The sequence below is a fragment of the Capricornis sumatraensis genome, chromosome 19, assembly GCF_032405125.1.
Source record: "Capricornis sumatraensis isolate serow.1 chromosome 19, serow.2, whole genome shotgun sequence".
Lineage (NCBI taxonomy): Eukaryota > Metazoa > Chordata > Mammalia > Artiodactyla > Bovidae > Capricornis > Capricornis sumatraensis.
This window is the reverse complement of record NC_091087.1, coordinates 4,555,076-4,562,271: the sequence shown is the minus strand read 5'-3', so window position 1 is coordinate 4,562,271 and position 7,196 is coordinate 4,555,076.

Below are 7,196 nucleotides of genomic sequence, written 5' to 3'. Positions count from 1 at the left end.
CCCCCTCGTAGCTCGAGATGAGGGATCCTTTCCCTGGTTTCAACGGGAAAGAATTCCCGGCGTTCCCGTCGCATCTCAAGAGGAGGCACTCTCAACAGGAAAGGCGAGAGGAACTCCATGGTCGTACCACCATTCCAAGAGTCCCCCAGATGTCTCAGTCCATTCCAGAGGAACCTCTTTGCCCTGCACTGGCTCATCTTTCACGCCGAGGATCGACTCACAACACGGTGGCACGTGGGACAGCCCTGTGGGAAAGCCTCGAGGGAAAGCCTCGAGGAAAAACCACAGATCCTTTGATCCACGCGACGGGAAGCATGACATTGCTGCTACAGCCTGGAAGGAAAGCGCACGTGCATGCCCCCACTCGAGACGAGGCCTGACTCCCCTGGGGAGACTCCAGAAGTACCCAAAGATCCATGTCAGCCCCTGAGAGGAATCCTCGGTTCCGGCCCTGACTCCACACAAGGTTTTTGGCCCCGGTATCGACGGGAGAGGAATCCCGAGAGGCCCCCTAGCAACTCGCATGGGGACTGGCCTCTCCGGAGGCCACCAGGGCGGGTCCCTGAGGTCCCCGTCGTAATTCGAGAACACCTGCCGCAACTCGAGAAAATCCAGGAAGTTCTCCCTTCCAGGCGAGATGAGGCCTATTTCCGATGAGGCCTCTGTAGACTAATGACACCAAACCTCTGGAACTTCGAAAGGGTCTTTCACACCCTTGCTGCAACTCAAGAAGTTCAGCGCCATACCCGTCTCCACTCGAGAGGAAGCACGATGGTCCCGCCCACATCCAGAGGAGCCCCGTTTCCCCCTCGTAGCTCGAGATGAGGGATCCTTTCCCTGCTTTCAACGGGAAAGAATTCCCGGCGTTCCCGTCGCATCTCAAGAGGAGGCACTCTCAACAGGAAAGGCGAGAGGAACTCCATGGTCGTACCACCATTCCAAGAGTCCCCCAGATGTCTCAGTCCATTCCAGAGGAACCTCTTTGCCCTGCACTGGCTCATCTTTCACGCCGAGGATCGACTCACAACACGGTGGCACGTGGGACAGCCCTGTGGGAAAGCCTCGAGGGAAAGCCTCGAGGGAAAACCACAGATCCTTTGATCCACGCGACGGGAAGCGTGACATTGCTGCTACAGCCTGGAAGGAAAGCGCACGTGCATGCCCCCACTCGAGACGAGGCCTGACTCCCCTGGGGAGACTCCAGAAGTACCCAAAGATCCATGTCAGCACCTTAGAGGAATCCTCGGTTCCGGCCTTGACTCCACACAAGCTTTTTGGCCCCGGTATCAACGGGAGAGGAATCCCGAGAGGCCCCCTAGCAACTCGCATGGGGACTGGCCTCTCCTGAGGCCACCAGGGCGGGTCCCTGAGGTCCCCGTCGTAACTCGAGAACACCTGCCGCAACTCGAGAAAATCCAGGAAGTTCTCCCTTCCAGGCGAGATGAGGCCTATTTCCGATGAGGCCTCTGGAGACTAATGACACCTAACCTCTGGAACTTCGAAAGGGTCTTTCACACCCTTGCTGCAACTCAAGAAGTTCACCGCCATATCCGTCTCCACTCGAGAGGAAGCACGATGGTCCCGCCCACATCCAGAGGAGCCCCGTTTCCCCCTCGTAGCTCGAGATGAGGGATCCTTTCCCTGCTTTCAACGGCAAAAAATTCCCGGCGTTCCCGTCGCATCTCAAGAGGAGGCACTCTCAACAGGAAAGGCGAGAGGAACTCCATGGTCGTACCACCATTCCAAGAGTCCCCCAGATGTCTCAGTCCATTCCAGAGGAACCTCTTTGCCCTGCACTGGCTCATCTTTCACGCCGAGGATCGACTCACACCACGGTGGCACGTGGGACAGCCCTGTGGGAAAGCCTCGAGGGAAAACCACACATCATTTGATCCACGCGACGGGAAGCGTGACATTGCTGCTACAGCCTGGAAGGAAAGTGCACGTGCATGCCCCCACTCGAGACGAGGCCTGACTCCCCTGGGGAGACTCCAGAAGTACCCAAAGATCCATGTCAGCCCCTGAGAGGAATCCTCGGTTCCGGCCCTGACTCCACACAAGGTATTTGGCCCCGGTATCGACGGGAGAGGAATCCCGAGAGGCCCCCTAGCAACTCGCATGGGGACTGGCCTCTCCTGAGGCCACCAGGGAGGGTCCCTGAGGTCCCCGTCGTAACTCGAGAACACCTGCCGCAACTCGAGAAAATCCAGGAAGTTCTCCCTTCCAGGCGAGATGAGGCCTATTTCCGATGAGGCCTCTGGAGACTAATGACACCAAACCTCTGGAACTTCGAAAGGGTCTTTCACACCCTTGCTGCAACTCAAGAAGTTCACCGCCATACCCGTCTCCACTCGAGAGGAAGCACGATGGTCCCGCCCACATCCAGAGGAGCCCCGTTTCCCCCTCGTAGCTCGAGATGAGGGATCCTTTCCCTGGTTTCAACGGGAAAAAATTCCCGGCGTTCCCGTCGCATCTCAAGAGGAGGCACTCTCAACAGGAAAGGCGGGAGGAACTCCATGGTCGTACCACCATTCCAAGAGTCCCCCAGATGTCTCAGTCCATTCCAGAGGAACCTCTTTGCCCTGCACTGGCTCATCTTTCACGCCGAGGATCGACTCACAACACGGTGGCACGTGGGACAGCCCTGTGGGAAAGCCTCGAGGGAAAGCCTCGAGGAAAAACCACAGATCCTTTGATCCACGCGACGGGAAGCGTGACATTGCTGCTACAGCCTGGAAGGAAAGCGCACGTGCATGCCCCCACTCGAGACGAGGCCTGACTCCCCTGGGGAGACTCCAGAAGTACCCAAAGATCCATGTCAGCCCCTGAGAGGAATCCTCGGTTCCGGCCCTGACTCCACTCAAGGTTTTTGGCCCCGGTATCGACGGGAGAGGAATCCCGAGAGGCCCCCTAGCAACTCGCATGGGGACTGGCCTCTCCGGAGGCCACCAGGGCGGGTCCCTGAGGTCCCCGTCGTAATTCGAGAACACCTGCCGCAACTCGAGAAAATCCAGGAAGTTCTCCCTTCCAGGCGAGATGAGGCCTATTTCCGATGAGGCCTCTGGAGACTAATGACACCAAACCTCTGGAACTTCGAAAGGGTCTTTCACACCCTTGCTGCAACTCAAATAGTTCACTGCCATACCCGTCTCCACTCGAGAGGAAGCACGATGGTCCCGCCCACATCCAGAGGAGCCCCGTTTCCCCCTCGTAGCTCGAGATGAGGGATCCTTTCCCTGGTTTCAACGGGATAGAATTCCCGGCGTTCCCGTCGCATCTCAAGAGGAGGCACTCTCAACAGGAAAGGCGAGAGGAACTCCATGGTCGTACCACCATTCCAAGAGTCCCCCAGATGTCTCAGTCCATTCCAGAGGAACCTCTTTGCCCTGCACTGGCTCATCTTTCACGCCGAGGATCGACTCACAACACGGTGGAACGTGGGACAGCCCTGTGGGAAAGCCTCGAGGGAAAGCCTCGAGGGAAAACCACAGATCCTTTGATCCACGCGACGGGAAGCGTGACATTGCTGCTACAGCCTGGAAGGAAAGCGCACGTGCATGCCCCCACTCCAGACGAGGCCTGACTCCCCTGGGGAGACTCCAGAAGTACCCAAAGATCCATGTCAGCCCCTGAGAGGAATCCTCGGTTCCGGCCTTGACTCCACACAAGCTTTTTGGCCCCGGTATCGACGGGAGAGGAATCCCGAGAGGCCCCCTAGCAACTCGCATGGGGACTGGCCTCTCCTGAGGCCACCAGGGCGGGTCCCTGAGGTCCCCGTCGTAACTCGAGAACACCTGCCGCAACTCGAGAAAATCCAGGAAGTTCTCCCTTCCAGGCGAGATGAGGCCTATTTCCGATGAGGCCTCTGGAGACTAATGACACCTAAACTCTGGAACTTCGAAAGGGTCTTTCACACCCTTGCTGCAACTCAAGAAGTTCACCGCCATATCCGTCTCCACTCGAGAGGAAGCACGATGGTCCCGCCCACATCCAGAGGAGCCCCGTTTCCCCCTCGTAGCTCGAGATGAGGGATCCTTTCCCTGCTTTCAACGGCAAAAAATTCCCGGCGTTCCCGTCGCATCTCAAGAGGAGGCACTCTCAACAGGAAAGGCGAGAGGAACTCCATGGTCGTACCACCATTCCAAGAGTCCCCCAGATGTCTCAGTCCATTCCAGAGGAACCTCTTTGCCCTGCACTGGCTCATCTTTCACGCCGAGGATCGACTCACACAACGGTGGCACGTGGGACAGCCCTGTGGGAAAGCCTCGAGGGAAAACCACACATCATTTGATCCACGCGACGGGAAGCGTGACATTGCTGCTACAGCCTGGAAGGAAAGTGCACGTGCATGCCCCCACTCGAGACGAGGCCTGACTCCCCTGGGGAGACTCCAGAAGTACCCAAAGATCCATGTCAGCCCCTGAGAGGAATCCTCGGTTCCGGCCCTGACTCCACACAAGGTTTTTGGCCCCGGTATCGACGGGAGAGGAATCCCGAGAGGCCCCCTAGCAACTCGCATAGGGACTGGCCTCTCCTGAGGCCACCAGGGCGGGTCCCTGAGGTCCCCGTCGTAACTCGAGAACACCTGTCGCAACTCGAGAAAATCCAGGAAGTTCTCCCTTCCAGGCGAGATGAGGCCTATTTCCGATGAGGCGTCTGGAGACTAATGACACCTAACCTCTGGAACTTCGAAAGGGTCTTTCACACCCTTGCTGCAACTCAAGAAGTTCACCGCCATACCCGTCTCCACTCGAGAGGAAGCACGATGGTCCCGCCCACATCCAGAGGAGCCCCGTTTCCCCCTCGTAGCTCGAGATGAGGGATCCTTTCCCTGCTTTCAACGGGAAAGAATTCCCGGCGTTCCCGTCGCATCTCAAGAGGAGGCACTCTCAACAGGAAAGGCGAGAGGAACTCCATGGTCGTACCACCATTCCAAGAGTCCCCCAGATGTCTCAGTCCATTCCAGAGGAACCTCTTTGCCCTGCACTGGCTCATCTTTCACGCCGAGGATCGACTCACACCACGGTGGCACGTGGGACAGCCCTGTGGGAAAGCCTCGAGGGAAAACCACAGATCCTTTGATCCACGCGACGGGAAGCGTGACATTGCTGCTACAGCCTGGAAGGAAAGTGCACGTGCATGCCCCCACTCGAGACGAGGCCTGACTCCCCTGGGGAGACTCCAGAAGTACCCAAAGATCCATGTCAGCCCCTGAGAGGAATCCTCGGTTCCGGCCCTGACTCCACACAAGGTTTTTGGCCCCGGTATCGACGGGAGAGGAATCCCGAGAGGCCCCCTAGCAACTCGCATGGGGACTGGCCTCTCCTGAGGCCACCAGGGCGGGTCCCTGAGGTCCCCGTCGTAACTCGAGAACACCTGCCGCAACTCGAGAAAATCCAGGAAGTTCTCCCTTCCAGGCGAGATGAGGCCTATTTCCGATGAGGCGTCTGGAGACTAATGACACCTAACCTCTGGAACTTCGAAAGGGTCTTTCACACCCTTGCTGCAACTCAAGAAGTTCACCGCCATACCCGTCTCCACTCGAGAGAAAGCACGATGGTCCCGCCCACATCCAGAGGAGCCCCGTTTCCCCCTCGTAGCTCGAGATGAGGGATCCTTTTCCTGCTTTCAACGGGAAAGAATTCCCGGCGTTCCCGTCGCATCTCAAGAGGAGGCACTCTCAACAGGAAAGGCGAGAGGAACTCCATGGTCGTACCACCATTCCAAGAGTCCCCCAGATGTATCAGTCCATTCCAGAGGAACCTCTTTGCCCTGCACTGGCTCATCTTTCACGCCGAGGATCGACTCACACCACGGTGGCACGTGGGACAGCCCTGTGGGAAAGCCTCGAGGGAAAGCCTCGAGGGAAAACCACAGATCCTTTGATCCACGTGACGGGAAGCGTGACATTGCTGCTACAGCCTGAAAGGAAAGCGCACGTGCATGCCCCTACTCGAGACGAGGCCTGACTCCACTGGGGTGACTCCAGAAGTACCCAAAGATCCATGTCAGCCCCTGAGAGGAATCCTCGGTTCCGGCCCTGACTCCACACAAGGTTTTTGGCCCCGGTATCGACGGGAGAGGAATCCCGAGAGGCCCCCTAGCAACTCGCATGGGGACTGGCCTCTCCGGAAGCCACCAGGGCGGGTCCCTGATGTCCCCGTCGTAATTCGAGAACACCTGCCGCAACTCGAGAAAATCCAGGAAGTTCTCCCTTCCAGGCGAGATGAGGCCTATTTCCGATGAGGCCTCTGGAGACTAATGACACCAAACCTCTGGAACTTCGAAAGGGTCTTTCACACCCTTGCTGCAACTCAAGAAGTTCACCGCCATACCCGTCTCCACTCGAGAGGAAGCACGATGGTCCCGCCCACATCCAGAGGAGCCCCGTTTCCCCCTCGTAGCTCGAGATGCGGGATCCTTTCCCTGGTTTCAACGGGAAAGAATTCCCGCCGTTCCCGTCGCATCTCAAGAGGAGGCACTCTCAACAGGAAAGGCGAGAGGAACTCCATGGTCGTACCACCATTCCAAGAGTCCCCCAGATGTCTCAGTCCATTCCAGAGGAACCTCTTTGCCCTGCACTGGCTCATCTTTCACGCCGAGGATCGACTCACACCACGGTGGCACGTGGGACAGCCCTGTGGGAAAGCCTCGAGGGAAAGCCTCGAGGGAAAACCACAGATCCTTTGATCCACGGACGGGAAGCGTGACATTGCTGCTACAGCCTGGAAGGAAAGCGCACGTGCATGCCCCCACTCGAGACGAGGCCTGACTCCCCTGGGGAGACTCCAGAAGTACCCAAAGATCCATGTCAGCCCCTGAGAGGAATCCTCGGTTCCGGCCCTGACTCCACACAAGCTTTTTGGCCCCGGTATCGATGGGAGAGGAATCCCGAGAGGCCCCCTAGCAACTCGCATAGGGACTGGCCTCTCCTGAGGCCACCAGGGCGGGTCCCTGAGGTCCCCGTCGTAACTCGAGAACACCTGCCGCAACTCGAGAAAATCCAGGAAGTTCTCCCTTCCAGGCGAGATGAGGCCTATTTCCGATGAGGCCTCTGGAGACTAATGACACCAAACCTCTGGAACTTCGAAAGGGTCTTTCACACCCTTGCTGCAACTCAAGAAGTTCACCGCCATAACCGTCTCCACTAGAGAGGAAGCACGATGGTCCCACCCACATCCAGAGGAGCCCCGTTT